Source organism: Schistocerca nitens, chromosome 4 (genome assembly GCF_023898315.1).
Source record: "Schistocerca nitens isolate TAMUIC-IGC-003100 chromosome 4, iqSchNite1.1, whole genome shotgun sequence".
Taxonomy (NCBI): Eukaryota; Metazoa; Arthropoda; class Insecta; order Orthoptera; family Acrididae; genus Schistocerca; species Schistocerca nitens.
Genome location: NC_064617.1, coordinates 963,355,212 through 963,373,506, shown reverse-complemented (window position 1 = coordinate 963,373,506; position 18,295 = coordinate 963,355,212). Strand labels below are relative to the sequence as shown.

The 18,295-nt window shown below is 44.4% G+C and overlaps 1 non-coding gene across 1 annotated transcript; it reads right to left on the bottom strand.

Moving 5' to 3' along the window:
* Positions 1-17,795: 17,795 nt before the first annotated feature.
* Positions 17,796-17,870, bottom strand: Trnas-cga (transfer RNA serine (anticodon CGA)). The gene has a single exon. It is a non-coding gene; the product is annotated as a tRNA-Ser (tRNA).
* Positions 17,871-18,295: the final 425 nt, after the last annotated feature.

Below are 18,295 nucleotides of genomic sequence, written 5' to 3'. Positions count from 1 at the left end.
GAGAGGTATCCCATGGCTTCTGTCACCTCGGTGCGTAAGTACTATTGCTTTCTTCTCTTGTGTCTTTCATATTTCTCGTAAATAAATCTTATAAAATCTATTTTTCTGAATGTAATTCACACGACTCTGAAGATATACAAGGTGATCTACAGATGCGGAACCACTTTTCTAAAGCTAAAGGAGGTGGATAAACCGAAATCTGTAGCACCACGTTTCAAAAGTCTCTATGCTCTTCTTCTCAAAGCTGTTTCTCGTGTGTGTTTCACTTCCATACTTGGCTTCACACCTTACAGAGCCTTTTGGGAGAAAACCTCCAAATACTTAAATCTATATTCGATGTTAACAAATTTTTCTACTTCAGAAATACTTTTCTTGCCATTGCCATCTATATTTTATGTCCTCTCTACTTCAGCCATCATGAGTTATTTTGCTGCCCAAATAGCGAAACTCAACTACTACTTTGTGTGTCCCATTCCCCGAGCCGATTCCCTCAGCATCTCATGATTTAATTCGACCAAGTTCCATTACCCTTGTTCTGCTGTTGTTGATGTTCATGTCATATCCTCCTTTCAAGACACTGACCATTCCACTCAACTGCTTTTCCAAATTCTTTGCTGTCTCTGACAGAATTACGTTGTCATCAGCAAATCTCAAAGTTTCTATTTCTTCTTCCTGTACTTCAATTCCACTTACAAATTTTTCTTTGGTTTCCTTTACTGCTTGCTCTATGTATATTTTGAATAACATTAGGGATTGGCTACAACCCTGTCTCACTCACTTCTCAACTACTTCTTCCCTTCTGTGTCATTCGACTCTTAAAACTGCCACCTGATTTCCATATAAGTTGCAAATAGCCTTTCGTTACCCTGGTACCTTTAAGGTAGCTGTTCGTTCTTTCCGCACACGATACGAGATTGGAATAATAGAGAATTGGGAAGGTGGTTCAATGATCCCTGTGCCAGGCACTGAAATGTGATTTGCAGAGTATCTATGTAGATGTACATGTAGATGTCAAGAATGAGCTGGGATAAATAGAAAACCTGTGAGGCTATATCGAAAACACTCCGCCATGTTGGAAACTCCTATTTTGGGTACAGTTCCTACTTTATATTTATTGATTTTTTGTGTTTCTAAACGATTCTGGGACTTCTTGTTAATTTAATGGAAGTATGATACGTAACATTCCGTGAATCGTACATGTAAAAGTCCTCTCTTTAGGAATGGGTTCGTTGGGTTTTGTGAACATGCTAGGGAATATAGACCAACAAATTGGATGATTGCTTTCTTCGTTACTGCGTAATTCGATCACGAGTCTGTATTTAGTTATTAGTTCAAAAACCTTTTCAGATTGTGGGATGCATAATTATATTATACATAGAGCATATGATTGTGTGCATAAACGCACACATACACGTATGAAACTATGTGCGCGCTCGTGGGTGGACACACACACACAATATATAGTTTACAGAAAGTGTAAGGTGTAAGAGTAATATTGCACTGAATAAAACAGTTTTTCGCTTTATTTACAAGAGAGCTTGCACTTTTTGCACTTGGTAAATTTTACACTTTCTTGTTTAAAGTCTTTTATTTCACTTGTTCTAAAAATTGTAATACCGAGTAGAAACAGTAATTAGTAAAAATGGCCTTAGGATTTTACTAAAAGGTGAAGATGCTGGAATAATTTTTGTGTTATGCGGAAGTACTTTGCAAATTTCTATCACACTTTTTCCAAAATAAGTTTTAAACGCTAATGTCATTTGTTTAATTTAATAGCTTTCGGAATGTGCCCAGACAGCCATCTCAACAGTAGAAGGTCATTTCTGACGATACGAACGAAACATCCAGCCCCCGAGCGGAGAAAATCTCCGACCCGGCCGGGAATCGAACACGGGCTCCTTCGTTTACCATTTCACAGCACAGCTACCGAGGCGGACGTCACGTCCTGAGTGGCTCGAATAGGGCTTACAGTTTGTATTTATGCATACTGCAAACAGAATAACATGACTAGGCAATGGACAAAGGAAGAAGTGAACCTTTTAATACAACTAACATAGTAATTTTACGCTCTTCCATTTTGGTGTCTGATTTGCGAGCCTGATACAGCCGACAACTGCGATCGAGAGAGCTAGGATAGCAAATCATTATGAGGAGAACAGTCCATGTGATGCATCAGATCCTTTATGAGTGCGCAGCAATCACAAAAGAAACAACGTCCGACGTGCTTTAATATAAGAAACTGTTTTCTTCTGTGGGCAGTTAAAGGGTTAAACGTTTCATTTCGATATCGATGGACTCTTATACGTCATTTGAAAACAGGAAAAATCGCGAATCGTCGGAACACAGTATTTGCCAACAATCAGCTAGTGTCGGGTTTGGATATAAATTATGTGTCTCATTTCAGAGGAGCTTCTTCATTTGTCAATGAGCAACGGTTTTTTCCGAAGTACCCCACCTCGAGGGTTCATGGTGTGCAGTTTTCTATGCAATGTTGCGAAGCCCATCGATATTAAAGAGAGTGAGAAACGATGTTAGTTACCTCTCTAGATGTCTCCCGCAATGAAGCACACTAATTAAACTATGTGAAATACAGTTAATGGAGCTAACTTTTGTGGCTCAGCGATGGATCGGTTGGTAGGGGCAGTCACATAGTTTCCTCAATTATGCACAGGGATGTCTAGCCATGAAATGAAAGTAAAGGATACGATAAGGTTCTGAGTTGAACAGCACAAGTTGATTTCGTTAGCAACATTGCCAAGTAATTCAGTAAAAGTTACTGCAGATAGAACGGCAATAATGATAAACACAAAACAAGATAAAATTGAAGTGAGTAATAGTTGGCAAGGTCCAAGATGGCAAGCACGAGATGGTAAGTACCGGTCTCCAACATACTAAATTTTAACTGACGTAAATTCGCGATTCGACAACAGTGATTGCATTGGTGCTTGGAGTATAAGTGAAGTTGTTATGTAACTGTTCCCGTCCCAGAGGCCATGTACAAGGTAACTGCGAAACTGTTGACGGTTATTAAATTCATCGCAGTTTATACCGTTGTCACTGCTCGTAAATTTCACCATCGTTCGAGTGTGAATTCTCTGGCTGCGGGAGACGCTGGTGATTTGTTATGTGCTGCTCTGTGGCCACCGCTGCTGCATCGCCATCGGACGATGTCCGATCCAGGAGCCTGCCGGCGGAGTCTCCGTCTGGAGCGTGCGGTCGCAAGCATTATATGAAATTATACGAGTGCTTGGTGTCTGCTCTTTCAGTCTGTTGTCAGAAAGAAGACACACAACGCATTCATATAATCTGATTGGCCTGGCTGGGCAATGGATCCATCTTCTTCAGTGCGGAGGCACAAATACGTCCGTCCTCCTATTGGGTATCTCAGCGTAGTGAGCATAGAGGGACATGGACAGGGATAGGTGGCTCTCGGTGGGAGTGGGAGTCGGACGTGAGGCGTACTAACATAGTCGGTACAGTTGCGATAACGAAACTAACTTAAAGTTAATAACACACACACCCATGCCCGAGGGAGGTCTCGAACCTCCGGTGGGAGGGGCTGCGCAATCCGTAACATGGCGCCTCAAACCGCGCGGCCATTCCGCACGTCGATGGCGAAGTGGTTAACGCACCTGCCTAGTAAGCAGTAGATCCAGGGTTCGAATAACAGTCCGGTACATATTTTCACTCGTCGTCGCTGATTCCACGTACCGTCCCGATGCAACCCACAGCAGTGATCCCCTCCCTCTCCTTTCCTTTCACCCCCTCTCCACCTTCAGTTTACATACAGCCTCAGAGTATTCGTGATGTGTGCAGTACCTGAAGTGTCTGGAATGTAAGACGCGAAGTGACTCTGCTGCGCCGGCCGCGGTGGCCGAGCGGTTCTAGGCGCTTCAATCCAGAACCGCGCGACTGCTTCACTCGCTAGTTCGAATCCTGCCTCGGGCATGGACGTGTGTGATGTCCTTAGATTAGTTAGGTTTAAGTAGTTCTAAGTGTAGGGACTGATGACCTCAGATGTTAAGTCCCATAGTACTCATAGCCATTTGAACCATTTGACTCTGCTACAAACAGGGGCCAAAGTGTCTATTCTTCAAGTCACTCTACTCAGAGTAGAATCCACAGTAGAAGCGAAAAGCGCACAGCGCCTGAGTTCTACGGACGGTTCCCGCGTTTTAAGCGGCAATTGCCCATCAGAAGGTAACATTTTTGTTCTATCAGTGAAAAATTACACGGACGTCGCTATATCCCCATCAACGTAGAAAAATGCGGCACTGCCCGGAACTCCTGAAGATAGACGTCGACTGTGCATATTGTATCACAGACACAGTCCCTTTGACTCTTCATAGACGTCACTAAACCCGCCCAAAGATGTAAACAACAATGCATGAGCAGCGCCTTTCAGACGGAGGGGGTCCGACAGCCGATCACTTCCAGTCATTCTACCAGGAAGGAGATACATGGCACATGTTGTCTGTAGTTCAACCATGCCTAGACAGTCAATACGGCAGTTTGAACCCGTCCGCATTGTTGATTTGTGCCAGGAAGGGCTGTCAACAAGGGATGTGTCCAGGCGTCTCAGAGTGAACCAAAGCAATGTTGTTCGGACATGGAGGAGATACAGAGAGGCAGGAACTGTAGATTACATGCCTCGCTCAGGCCGCTCAAGAGCTGCTACGATCGCTACCTACGGATTATGGCTAGGAGGAACTCTAACAGCAATTCCACCACGTTGAATAATGCTTTTCGTGCAGCCACAGGGCGTCGTGTTACGACTCAAACTGTGCGCAATAGCCTGCATGATGTGCAACTTCACTCCCAGCGTCCATGGCGAGGTCCATCTTTACACCCACGACAACATGCAGCGCGGTACAGATGGGCCCAACAACATGCCGAATTGACCGCTCAGGATTGGCATCACGTTCTCTTCACCGATGAGTGTTGCATATGCCTTCAATCAGAAAATCGTCGGAGACGTGTTTGGAGGCAACCCGGTCAGGCTGAACGCCGTAGACACACTGTCCAGCGAGTGCAGTAAGGTGGAGCTTCACTGCTGTTTTGGGGTGGCATTATGTGGTACCGACGTACGCCGCTGGTGGTCATGGAAGGCGGCGTAACGGCTGTACGAACGTGAATGCCATCCTCTGATCGAAAGTACAACCATGTCGGCAGCATATTGGCGAGGCATTCGTCTTCATGGACCACAATTAGCGCCCCCATCGTGCACATCTTGTGAATGACTTCCTTCAGGATAACGACATCGCTCGACTAGTGTGGCCAGCATGGTCTCCAGACATGAACCCTATCGAACATGCCTGGGATAGATAGAAAAGGGAAGTTTATGGAAGACGTGACCGCCCACAGTAGCTGAGTGGTCAGCGCGACAGAATGTCGATCCAAAGGGCCCGGGTTCGATTCCCGGCTGGGTCGGAGATTTTCTCCGTTCAGGGACTGGGTATTGTGTTGTCCTAATCATCATCATTTCATCCCCATCGACGCGCAAGTCGCTGAAGTGGCGTCAAATCGAAAGACTTGCACCAGGCGAACGATGGAAGGCGTGATCCACCAATCGCTCTGCGGGATCAACGCCGAATCGCCGTTGACGAGTGGGACGATTGGGACCAACGGTGCCTTGATGAACTTGTGGATAGTATGCGACGGCGAATACGGGCATGCATCAATGCAGGAGGACGTGCTACGGGGTATTAGAGCTATCGGTGTTTACAGCAGTCTGTATGGTGGTACAACATGCAATGTGTGGTTTTCATGAGCAATAAAAAGGGCGGAAATGATATTTATGTCGATTGCGGATTTCTCGGAACCTAGGTGATGAAAAACATTTTTAGATGTGTGTATTTTGCTCCTTTTATGCCCAATTTCATAGCGCGTGAACGTAAAAGGAGAAACAAGGAAAGAAAAGTGAGAGAAGTGGAAAATGTTGAGCTAGATGTCGTACAGACAGCTGAAAGTTATCATCGCCATTCTCAGGGACTGTCGTGTCTTTTACAAAACTTTCGAGCTCTATACCACCACTAGAAAGTTTCCGCTTAATAACGGCTTTAAAAAAAACTAGCCATGTTATTCACCCAAATCCTCTTTACACCAGGCATACGTTTGGTACACATTCTTAATAGAAAAATGTTGCGGAGTGCCCCTAATTAACAACGTCTCTCCAGGAAGCCCACAGAGAACGCTCAGCAATTATCTCCAGCTTCCGTCCTCCCTTCCAGAGGCAGAGGCTGACTCAAACTAGTAGGGGCCTGGAACGATTCTTCTGTTGGACTTTCCTTGCTGCTCTGCGGCTGGCGTATCACACATGAATGGTAGTGACCCACATCCAGTACACGCAATGGAATGTCTTCAAGTATCTAAATGAAAGAGAAGGAAGGAATCACCTGCACAATCATTGTTGTTATATTGCAACTGAAAATAAACGTGCGTTTCCGCAGTCTCCCTGATTTCGACTGGGTTCAACTTGAAACGTAATTGATTTGAATGTCGAATTGTCTCTAATTTGCATATAAAAATGTAGCTTCGCAGATTTTCAATGTTACTTCAGCAACTGGTGGAGACGGACCCGCATCTGCTCACAGCAACAACCCCTGTGGATGTGAAAACGAATGTCATTCACAATGCGAGACGCTCGTCTCCAGTACCTGTCCTTTGGGGTATATTTGCGACAGCTGTTCATATATCGCGTTACACGGCTGAATGTGTTACACCAGTGCTTGTAGACACCGTGGACAGTGTGCTCTGATACACCAACAAATTGGGCAACTTAATTAATTGTATTGACTTGTGTATGGTTCAAATGGCTCTGAGCACTATGGGACTCAATTGCTGTGGTCATTAGTCCCTAGAACTTAGAACTAGTTAAGGGGCTCCGGAAAGGCTCAAAATCATGAAAAGTTCAATTTTTACTTTTTTGCTTTTTCTGAATCTGCAGACTATTACCTTTTAATAGATATATAATTTATTCAATTCCGAAGACTACAACTATTTTTAAATTTTTTTTGAAATGTGTTCTACATGGGCGTGACCCACTGTGGCGCTGTTAAACTGCTGTCAAATGGTGTTATTATTAACGTCCGTGTTCATCAGGTACATTTTAGTGATGTGAGATAAAGTATGTGTTGTGGCTAACCTGTGATGGTTCAATATATATCGCTGGTGTGATTGTCAATTGTTTCATGTTTATTTACTCTGTCGTTATCTCGAAAATATTCGTAATTAATTCTGTTTCTTGAGTCTCTGTTTTGTTGAAGTATAATAATGAGTTAAAGTAAAGTTATTAGAAATCCTCTGAAGGCTTTTAAGAAAAGGAGAAATGTTGGAAAGCCAAAGGTATGTGTTATTACTGTAAACAATAAAGACGATAACCAAGTGAGTGAACCTAACCTCTCAAGTACACCTGCCCATAGCAGTCAAAGTGGGAAAGAAAATACTTCACAGAAGAAGCTTGGTTCAGTGAGGTGATAAAACCTATTTTCAGAGACTTAGCAGCACCTGAACTGTTGAAAAAGTGTATTCACGGAAAAACTCAAAACCCCAATGAAAGTGTAAATAGTGTTATATGGTCGAGAATCCCCAAGACTGTATTTGTTGGAATAGAAACACTTCACTTTGGTGTGTATGATGCTGTTGCGGCTTTCAATGATGGCAACATTGTAAGGTGCAAGGTATTTAGAAATATGGGAATGAAGATAGGTTCTAACATGGTACGAGCGATGCTTGCTTTAGACAAGGAACGCCTTCGGGCTGCAGACAGGGCTCTAAAGAGTCTAGAAATACAAGCAAGAGTAAACAGGAGGAGGAACAAGAGGAAGCTGGAGGAGGAGTTTGCAGAGGATGAAGATAATCCATCCTATGGACCCGGAATGCACTAAAAAGTTAATCCAATCTTTGTCGCTCGATTCCCAAAACTTTTATTTTCTCGTACTAATTACATGCTTTCTAAGGATCTTCCAAACATATTTGTTTCAAACTTTCAGTAAATGTTACACATTACCTTCTGCATAATTTAACACAGCCTTTTTCAAAAAAACTGTATATTTTTGAATATATAAATAAAAAATTGGAAAAAAATGTTGTGAATTTTCATTATAATTGAAAAAAAATCATCTTTAATAACTGAACTAAAATTTTGTAAAATCCCTGTGTTAAGTTGTAGCCCATATTCCAATAAATAATCTGTAAAAAGTTCAACTTCCTACCTCAAATACTTTGTGAGGAAAGATGTAATTTATAAGCGTTATTTTAACATTGCAAGTATAGGGCGTTCCGGAGCCCCTTAAACCTAACTAACCTAAGGACATCACAAACATCCATGCTCGAGGCAGGATTCGAACCTGCGACCGTAGCGGTCTTGCGGTTCCAGACTGCAGCGCCTTTAACCGCACGGCCACTTCGGCCGGCACTTGTGTATGTCTCATCTCTTTTCTGTCACTCATTGACGTGTCTACGTTGGCTGACGGTACTGCGATCATTCCGTGTAACTGATTGGCACGTGTACACACCACATGAGTTGCGCCAGTGAGGAAGGATCACGTGACCGATCGGTACCAGTTATACGGCGTTTACAGTGCGCCAAAGAGACCGGTATACTCTTTTATGGGGGTCACTAATATACTGGTGCGCATAACGTAAGGACGAAAGTAAATGTTGCGTGATGTTTCACTGTCAAGTGACACACCTCGCTGACACTTGGACCATACACAGAAAGAAATGTTACGAGAAATTAGAGCAAATACGGAGACTTACAAGCAGTCGTTCTTCCCACGCACAATTCGTGAATGGAACAGGGAAGGGGGGATCAGATAGTGGTACAATAAGTACCCTCCGCCACACACCGTAAGGTGGCTCGCGGAGTATAGATGTAGATGTAGATGTAGAATGTAACTAAAAGCAACACACAACGAGACGCTAGAAATTACACTTTTATTCAGAGACAATATTTACACTGAACTCAATGCGATTCATGATAGTCCTGTAGACGTTACAAATGGCGGGAGATGTTTATTAATACCTGTTATTTTCGTCTTTAAGTTTTGGACACCAACGTGGTATCCAGAAGTCCTTCTCTGAGTGATTGTGCGGTGCCCATGCCTGAAGCTGTTTTTAGATCACTTAACCCAACACTTAGAAGATAGATTAAGGGAAGGCAAACCTACGAATGGTTCAAATGGCTCTGAGCACTATGGGACTCAACTGCTGTGGTCATAAGTCCCCTAGAACTTAGAACTACTTAAACCTAACTAACCTAAGGACAGCAAACAACACCCAGCCATCACGAGGCAGAGAAAATCCCTGACCCCGCCGGGAATCGAACCCGGGAACCCGGGCGTGGGAAGCGAGAACGCTACCGCACGACCACGAGATGCGGGCGGCAAACCTACGCTTCTAGCATATGTAGACCTAGAGAAAGCTTGTGACAATGTTGACCGGAATAATCTTTTTCAAATTATGAAGGTGGCAGGGGTAAAATACAGGGAGCGAAAGGCTATTTATAATTTGTGCAGAAACCAGATGGCAGTTATAGGAGTCGTGGGACATGAAAGGGAAGCAGTGGTTGGGAAGGGAGTGAGACACGGTTGTAGCCTCTCCCCTACGTTATTCAATCTGTATATTGAGCAAGCAGTAAAGGAAACAAAAGAAAAATTCGGAGTAGGAATTAATATCCATGGAGAAGAATCAAAAATTTTCAGACTCGCCGACGACATTGTAATTCTGTCAGAGACAGCAATGGACTTGGAAGAGCAGTTCAACGGAATGGACAGTGTCTTGAAAGGAGGATACAATATGAACATCAACAAAAGCAAAACGAGGATAATGGAATGTAGTCGAATTAAGTCTGGTGATGCTGAGGGAATTAGATTAGGAAAAGAGACACTTAAATTAGTAAAGGTGTTTTGCCATTTGGGGAGCAAAATAAATGATGATGGTCGAAGTAGAGAGGATATAAAATATAGACTGGCAATGGCAAGGAAAGCGTTTCTGAAGAAGAGAAATTTGATAACATTGAGTATAGATTTAAGTTCAAATGGTTCAAATGGCTCTGAGCACTATGGGACTCAACTGCTGAGGTCATTAGTCCCCTAGAACTTAGAACTAGTTAAACCTAACTAACCTAAGGACATCACACACATCCATGCCCGAGGCAGGATTCGAACCTGCGACCGTAGCGGTCTCGCGGTTCCAGACTGCAGCGCCAGAACCGCGCGGCCTAGATTTAAGTGTCAGGAAGTATTTGTATGGAGTGTAGCCATGTACGGAAGTGAAACGTGGACGATAAATAAAATGGTTCAAATGACTCTGAGCACTATGGGACTCAACTTCTAAGGTCATCAGTTCCCTAGAACTTAGAACTACTTAAACCTAACTAACCTAAGGACATCACACGTATCCACGCCCGAGGCAGGATTCGAACCTGCCGCCGTAGTGGTCGCGCGGTTCCAGACTGTAGCGCCTAGAACCGCTCGGAAAGATGAACACACTAAACAGATTCAGAACGATGTAGGTTGCAGTAGGTACTGGGAGATGAAGAAGCTTGCACAGGATAGAGTAGCATTGAGAGCTGCATCAAACCATTCTCTGGACTGAAGATCACAACAACAACAACAACAACAACAACATCAAAAATAAATAGATGAACAGGCGCGAGCAGAGAGGAAGCGTGACATTTCTTCGAAATAACTTCTTTTGCAGGACGAATACTTATTTCAGAATTAACTCAGTATTTGCCACGATAATCATTGATTGCTACTGGACCTCGTAAACAGAAATTAACAAAGCAGGACTCTATGACATGTCTAGCAATTACTTCTTCGCAGAAGGTTTTGCCTAAGATTCCATGCAGCTGGTGAATAGAAGTCTGTCATAAATTATACTTTTGGTACCTGATCGGCCTGACTGTCAGCACCACTTCTGTTCTAGGCCTCAATGACGTGTCTTCCTCGTCAGCACTGTGATTACAGAAATTTTTATTTTATTTTTAATTTCCTCCAGTTTTTTCAGTTGCCTACACTCTTTTAACGTTCCTGGTGCGATACTATTTTACTTCTGATGTCAAAACGACACGATCTACGCTCATACCGTTCAATTGCAACACTCATGTGTTCTTTACACTAAGCTGCCTTACTTAACTCTGTTTCTTTTCGAACTCATTTCGTCAGTGCGATAAAACTGCTGTAAGATGCACAGCTGCAGACGTCTTCGCCACTTGACAGCACATGTGAGTGCACGTTTCGGCTTCTTGCATTAGTGTAGTGTGTATGCACTTTCGCGCTCGATTGTACCCTTGCCTTTGGTTCAGAGCAATTAGGAGCAACAGTATGGCTTTAGCGAGTGTAGCCTGTCCACTCAGTTCCACGCACTGTTGTGGTGGTGTGAAAGGACAGCGGAAATAGCTAAGAGGTTAAATGAAACAACAAGTTTACTGTTACCATTCACAGTTCATTTACCACCACGACACGATTCAAAGGTTGGTTGGTTGGTTTGAGGGATTAAAGGGACCAGACTGCTACGGTCATCGGTCCCCGTTTCAAAGATTTAACCTCATCGTCAGGTGGATTTCCAATTATTATTGTGACATTTGCGTGTGTGTGTTGTGTTACGATTTTTTGAAGGGACTTGAGGCACTGTCTAGTGGAGAAACGAAGCACTATTTCAGAAGTTCATGAAAAAAAATCGTAACACAACACACACACACACAAATGTAATACCAAAAACTGTAAACCCACCTCATGATGGAGGTTTAAACGTTTGAAAAGCGTCGTGAAGATAAATAAACAGTGGCTGGTAACAGTAAACTTGTTGTTTCATTTAATGTCAATAACAGTCACGATCAAGCCTCACCTAAAATTTTCGCATTTAATAGCTAAAGGGTGTTTTATAAATGAAGCAACGAATAATATGTAACCATAAACTATACATAATATGATGTTAAACCAGGAACAATTGAAAGGGTCTTGTAGCCACCTTTCATTAGTCCGGGAGCCCATTTTCACTAGTATTTCTCTTTACTTCCTTGTTTCTCTTTTCTCATAATTATCATAGTGGCGTGATTGAATGAATGTGGGTGTGTGTCACGTTGCTAGACGGTGGCGTAGTCTGCTGCAGAAAGTCTGCGATAGTCGCACAGATTCAGCAGCTGTTGTACAGAATAGCCAACTCTCGTAGTGGTCAAGTAGGCAAAGAGGTTTTCGCTACTTGTGAGAAATCCACCAGCGTTAGGTTGGTGGTGGAAATGGCATCTTTGGGTTTTCCGGGCCACGCGGAGCGTGGAAGAGGCTGGAGAAGCGGGAGGCAGTCTGCCGCCGGTACGGGAAGCGTCCACAGCTGTGCTCCAGTCGAAGAAGGGTGAGTTAGACTGACCGCGTGGCGCGCTGTTACTTGGCGAGGGGAGAGCTGTTAGCTTTTGGTCTCGCTTTTCCACTCTGAAAGATTGCTTTGCCTTGTCGCAGCAGGGAATGCAAAACTTTGGCAAATTTTTCTTTTAGTAAATTTCTATAGCAGACTTGGATCCACCGGAAGAGCGCCACACAAGGGTGTCGATAAGAAGTGAGCACTCGCTTCTGTATGAATGTCTGTTTGCCTTCAGCTGTGCCTGTATAAGCTTTCATTTTTCTAATTATTAATAGCTTTGCCTTCTCGTAAATTTTCCTTGCTTTATGTATCTTTCGTCCGTGGGGAGCCGACCACGTGGTTGAACATTAAAGTTTTGTTGGGCTACCGTCATCACTAACTGTCCGGTCTCATGTTTGTTTTAAAGAACGTTAACTGTTCATGATTGTGTGATGTGATATTGTTGCAACTTGGCCACGATACCTCGAAATTGCGTCTCCACAAACCACGTGGGCACGCGGGTGTACTGCGAAACGTGTACCGTTTCACGAGTCATTGCGATCAGTTATCAGGCAACAGCAGTTGTATGAATGATTCACACCAATGATTTTAGTTGTAGATTATAGCGGTGAACGTATCGACGCTTATCTTTAATGTTTTAGGGATTAATGTTATCAGGAATTGTGTACATGCCTCACATCCTTATCTTAGGAATAAATGATTTTATCCACAATTTTCTCTTGTATTCATAGGTTACGTTTTTGTACGTAAGCCACGCACCTCGTAGCTTTCCCGTTAGCACATCCAACGCGTTTCCTTACGCACAGGTCCAGTGATTAGTCTCCCCTTGTATTTTATAACAAATGCTTTAGATTAAGTCTTATTTTCAGGTGTGTTGCTGGGAGCTGATCTTATGCAGTGTTCATGAATTTTCTATTTTAAATGTTTAATTGTCGTGAACAGTGCATGGGCAATACTATTAATTTCATCGTATCCGCTATGAGCGACATCATAACGTATGCATTTTTGTGAGTTTTTGGTCTGTGATCAAATTAATTTATTTTCCGACTCGACCAAACCTTCGATTAGTTGTATGGTTAGAGTCGGTGGCGACCCTAATCTTCTCATGTTAACTTCACAAGCAATAAGTATTTACATTCCCAATAATAATGTAATAACCCGTAGAAACAGGTTAGTTACACAATACGAAAATGAGTGTGAAGAAAATCTAAACAATGGCAATGAAAACCCGATCAGAGAAAAGATTATTGATCTGAAAATCATGCAATAATTCTAGGAGTTACAGTATTTGTGCTTTGACGCGACATATCACAAATGACAGAAATGCTATGTCAAATGCACCACCTTTCGTTATTTCGGCGGAACAATACAATGAGCGCCACAAGGGAAAATCTCTACTCAAGTTCTTTAATTATGGTACCACTATTTCGGGGTGAACGCAGGCTTCTGAAATGTAGCTCTTGCGATACGTAGTCGGTCATTCATTGCTTGACCACTAAAAAAGAGACGACAAATGAAACTAGGAGTTTAGAGTGTCACTGACAAAATAGTGAACCACAGAGGCGTTCTGCCCAGTTCAAGACGTCAGCTACGACAGTCAACATCATCATGTAGGACAGTGACAGTTTAAGCTTCTGATAAAATGTACTTTCGTAAATTTTGCATTTTGTACCGCAAGAGAACAGTTTGTTAATAAGTGCATCAAGTGAAGCTTTGCTAGTCAATGAGAGATGAAAATTATCCAGTACTCCTGTACGCGAAAAGTGTGCCAGTGTTAAGTATTTTATTCGTTAATGTAATAAAGTGAACTACACTCCTGGAAATTGAAATAAGAACACCGTGAATTCATTGTCCCAGGAAGGGGAAACTTTATTGACACATTCCTGGGGTCAGATACATCACATGATCACACTGACAGAATCACAGGCACATAGACACAGGCAACAGAGCATGCACAATGTCGGCACTAGTACAGTGTATATCCACCTTTCGCAGCAATGCAGGCTGCTATTCTCCCATGGAGACGATCGTAGAGATGCTGGATGTAGTCCTGTGGAACGGCTTGCCATGCCATTTCCACCTGGCGCCTCAGTTGGACCAGCGTTCGTGCTGGACGTGCAGACCGCGTGAGACGACGCTTCATCCAGTCCCAAACATGCTCAATGGGGGACAGATCCGGAGATCTTGCTGGCCAGGGTAGTTGACTTACACCTTCTAGAGCACGTTGGGTGGCACGGGATACATGCGGACGTGCATTGTCCTGTTGGAACAGCAAGTTCCCTTGCCGGTCTAGGAATGGTAGAACGATGGGTTCGATGACGGTTTGGATGTACCGTGCACTATTCAGTGTCCCCTCGACGATCACCAGTGGTGTACGGCCAGTGTAGGAGATCGCTCCCCACACCATGATGCCGGGTGTTGGCCCTGTGTGCCTCGGTCGTATGCAGTCCTGATTGTGGCGCTCACCTGCACGGCGCCAAACACGCATACGACCATCATTGGCACCAAGGCAGAAGCGACTCTCATCGCTGAAGACGACACGTCTCCATTCGTCCCTCCATTCACGCCTGTCGCGACACCACTGGAGGCGGGCTGCACGATGTTGGGGCGTGAGCGGAAGACGGCCTAACGGTGTGCGGGACCGTAGCCCAGCTTCATGGAGACGGTTGCGAATGGTCCTCGCCGATACCCCAGGAGCAACAGTGTCCCTAATTTGCTGGGAAGTGGCGGTGCGGTCCCCTACGGCACTTCGTAGGATCCTACGGTCTTGGCGTGCATCCGTGCGTCGCTGCGGTCCGGTCCCAGGTCGACGGGCACGTGCACCTTCCGCCGACCACTGGCGACAACATAGATGTACTGTGGAGACCTCACGCCCCACGTGTTGAGCAATTCGGCGGTACGTCCACCCGGCCTCCCGCATGCTCAAAGTCCGTCAACTGCACATACGGTTCACGTCCACGCTGTCGCGGCATGCTACCAGTGTTAAAGACTGCGATGGAGCTCCGTATGCCACGGCAAACTGGCTGACACTGACGGCGGCGGTGCACAAATGCTGCGCAGCTAGCGCCATTCGACGGCCAACACCGCGGTTCCTGGTGTGTCCGCTGTGCCGTGCGTGTGATCATTGCTTGTACAGCCCTCTCGCAGTGTCCGGAGCAAGTATGGTGGGTCTGACACACCGGTGTCAATGTGTTCTTTTTTCCATTTCCAGGAGTGTATTTTTCGTGAGATGTAGTTAACGAGCCTTCTCTCATATCAGTCGAAGAACCCACAGTTATGGGCAGACGATTGCATTTTCGCCAGGTTACAGGAATATCAATATAAAACGCAACACCAAATTACCGTGGGAACAAACTATCTTCCAGTAGAACTCAACAACTCTTCCTTTAAACGACATATCCAGTTAGCTAATGGTTCGACGCTATGCTATGCGGTGTCTCGCTATAGAGAATTTGTACGTCTACTAAACTGGGATACTTGGCTAGAAAACCGAGAAATAACCAGTTCGGTTCCCACCCTGGCTACACAGGAACATACAGTGTTCCGTCCTAATGTAAGACTTCACATGCAGCTCCCGATTCAGTCTTGTCATTTGCTGCCCTATTCGTGTTGCCATAATCATTTTCTGTCATTATGTATACCCACTATCTGGTATCTTCTGCATCAAAAATGGCTCTGAGCACTACGGAACTTAACTGCTGTGGTCATCAGTCCCATAGAACCTAGAACTACTTAAACCTAACTAACCTAAGGACACCACACACATCCATCCCCGAGGCAAGATTCGAACCTGCGACCGTAGCGGTCGCGCGGTTCCAGACTGTAGCACCTAGAACCGCTCGGCCACACCGGCCGGCTCTTCTGCATTCTCTTATTCTTCCTCTTCTTCTTCTTCTTCTTCTTCTTCTTCTTCTTCTTCTTCCATTCAGCGTTCCTTCCACAGTTCCATCAGTAAACAATCTCTTCTCATTCAACGTCCAAGCCAATTATGTTTCGTCTTCCTGATTACCCTTAAAATGTCTCTCTCTTCCCACACTCTTCTCAACACTTCCTCATTTTTGACATTGTTTACCCATTTTATGGCTTTAATCCTTCTCCAAATCCACATCTCAAATGCTTCTTAATGATCGCTAACTCACTGCCGACCTGCGACATCGAAGACTCACTTAAAACAGCAACGCCGCCATACAGTAGCCACAAACTGCCCGCTGCTGCACTCGTGACGGCTGCCAAACAAACTCAATTTCACGAGGTTCAGAGCAGCTCAAACAATTTTCTTTTTAACATTCATGCTTTCCATCTAAAAAGTGACCACTTAACCACGTGCAGGCAATTACACTGTCCATTTCCCGTTCGTACTAATGACGTCCACTACAGAACGCTGTTTCCCACCAGGGCTTAACAAAAGTAGATGACCCACAGGTGCTGGTAAACACCTGGAACTCTGGCAGCACCATTCACCCATAAGTCAGAGGCCCCGATCATAGACATTTAGGAGGATAAAAGAAAACGCAATGTATCATCTCGGAGGTGGGCAAATCTACTCGCCAGATACCTGAGACCGATCCTGCTGTTCTCAACAGCGGTTAGAACGAGCCAAGGACGCGTCCAAGAAAGATTTGTCACTGAAGTTATAGCACCTGCAGCTCATTAGTTCGAATAGTTCGGCAATTCAAACTAGTAGATTCTTCTCTTGTGTGGTCATGGTATCTGCAATTACTGTACAATTATTAAAGATGTTTAAAATCCGTCTGTGCAACTACAAGAATGTACTCATTTCGCATTACTTGTATGAAACATCGCCAAAGGTACGGAACGAAATATTTAAGTTTAAATTCAGTTTTACTCTAATAGACCGATGCCCAGCATTTCTTAGCTTGGTATCTTTACTCATGTAGTTCCCAAAACTTCGATAAGTCTCGGTAACTCTCACAGAAACTGTTAGAGGCGCCTGGAAGCTATTCACAGCATCAGAAAAGTACTGATACACCAGTCGTTTGTCAAACACAGTTCCTTGCTCCTCCCCACAAACCAGCCACAACGAGTCACCATGAGTTAAGGAGAAGGCGTCTCTCCGATTTCTGCCACCCCAGATAGAGCTACCAGCCTGTTTCTTCGTCCAGTGTACCCGTTTGCTGTCTTAATACCTCACCACACTCGCGAATCCACCCTTGTGTTGCCAACACCAGCCTAACATTGGCTGAAACCATATTACACTGTAAACGATCTTTGTCAAGGTTTTTTTTCATAACATCTTTGACTGTGTGCTGGCGAACTTTTCTCAAATCCTTTTCGTATAATTTAGAGCGTGTTCCTAGCTTTTATACGGATCTTCCTTCCAGTTGCCATACCAGATACACATTCCAGAATGAGATTTTCACTCTGCAGCGGAGTGTGCGCTGATATGAAACTTCCTGACAGATTAAAACTGTATGCCCGACCGAGACTCGAACTCGGGACCTTTGCCTTTCGCGGGCAAGTGCTCTACCAACTGAGCTACCGAAGCACGACTCACGCCCGGTACTCACAGCTTTACTTCTGCCAGTACCTCGTCTCCTACCTTCCAAACTTTACAGAAGCTCTCCTGCGAACCTTACAGAATTAGCACTCCTGAAAGAAAGGATATTGCGGAGACATGGCTTAGCCACAGCCTGGGGAATGTTTCCAGAATGAGATTTTCACTCTGCAGCGGAGTGTGCGCTGATATGAAACTTCCTGACAGATTAAAACTGTGTGCCCGACCGAGACTCGAACTCGGGACCTTTGCCTCTCGCGGGCAAGTGCTTTACCAACTGAGCTACCGAAGCACGACTCACGCCCGGTACTCACAGCTTTACTTCTGCCAGTACCTCGTCTCCTACCTTCCAAACTTTACAGAAGCTCTCCTGCGAACCTTACAGAATTAGCACTCCTGAAAGAAAGGATATTGCGG